Source organism: Myxine glutinosa, chromosome 11 (genome assembly GCF_964187855.1).
Source record: "Myxine glutinosa chromosome 11, kmMyxGlut1.1, whole genome shotgun sequence".
Classification (NCBI taxonomy): domain Eukaryota; kingdom Metazoa; phylum Chordata; class Myxini; order Myxiniformes; family Myxinidae; genus Myxine; species Myxine glutinosa.
In genome coordinates, this window is record NC_136271.1 from 50,210,047 (window position 1) to 50,211,629 (window position 1,583).

A 1,583-nucleotide genomic window follows, 5' to 3' on the forward strand; every position below is an offset into this window, starting at 1 on the left:
CCCCGTCTCTTATTTCGGGCGGTGTATGACTGACCATGCCGCGATTTAAAAAATATATATCTCAATGGACTTGAAGTTACAGGCCTTTGAGAATTCATTTCGTTCTATAAAGGGCAACTTTCATCGGATTTTCTTCCCGTTTTTTTTCAACCGAGTCTAAAACTATGTTAGTGACTGTGAAAAATGAAATCATATATCGAATTTGATTTGAAATAAAACTGTGTGAGAGAGGATGACACCACGGGCCTACAAAACAGGCCTCAAAGCTATGCGAGTTAATAAAATGGTGGATATTTGTTTATATGAAGGCTCTCCCAGAATGGGTGGAGCTATGGTTCCCAGAATGGGTGGAGCTTTGAGGTTTTGTCTTCTCTGCAAGAACAAGAAGAAGAACAAGAAGAACAACAACAACAGCAGAGGGCACTCTATGAGCAGCGTCTGCGACGCGGCTAAAAAAAATTATTGAAATGAGCGTAATATCTAGAAATAAGTCGAATTAATTAAAAAGTGCTGCTTTTTTTATTATTATTATTATTATTATTATTATTATTATTATTATTACATATACAAGCATGCATAATACAGACTTGGCATTTAATATGGAATATATATTTTTTCTTGACGGGTTTACTTTCTTAACTCAGTATATCAATCTGGTGAGTTTCTTTTACACTTTGGTGATTTATTTGTTAAAAGAACAATGTCACTGATTGTCTGTCGCAGCAAGAAGTCAACAACAGGATTATATCACAGGTGGCGTGGCAAAATGTACGGACAGGTGCATTTGATGATTGGCTTCACAGTCGGGTATACAAGGGTTGCTGCGTTCTGTATTCGTGGAAAACAACTACTGCACGTCTCTAAAAGTTATTGCCGCTTCCTCTGGAGATGGTCCGTCAACTCGACAATGCTGTTTGTCATGGAGTGGTGGCTTTACGAAATTACGGCATGAAACAGCGTGCTATTGCTCGGCAGTATGGCATCACTCAAGGTCAGGTGTCAAAGATCCTGAAACGAAATGCTCAGAGGGGTGTCCCTACGCCAATACCGAGGCCAGGACGTCCCCGTAGAACCACAAGGAGGGATGATCGCCAGCTGCACCGGTTAGTCCGCAATGGCCGTACCAAGTCAGCTAATCGGCTTCGGGCTGAGTGGCAGCAACTGACAAATGTGCCTGTATCCAGAAGGCTAGTCAACCAACGACTGGTTCAAGCAGGCTATCATGCCAGGCGTCCCCTGAGAAAGCCACGCCTGACCAGACAATACCGCCCGTGCCGATCGCAGTGGGCCAGAGAGCACCGGCAATGGCAGCCAGGACACTGGAATCACATGATCTTCAGTGACGAGTCTAGATTTCTGGTCTATCGTCAAGATGGCCACATCCGAGTGCGCAGACAAGTGCATGAAGCCTACAACAAAGATTGTATAGTGCCAAGAGTCCAAGCTGGAGGTGGTGGGGTGACCGTTTGGGCTGCTTTTCATGCAGGGGGCAAAACTGACCTGGTTGTTCTGAATGGAAACCTGAACCAGTTCAAGTACAGGGCCATTCTGGAAGAAACATTGCTTCCATTTGCTCATGCAGC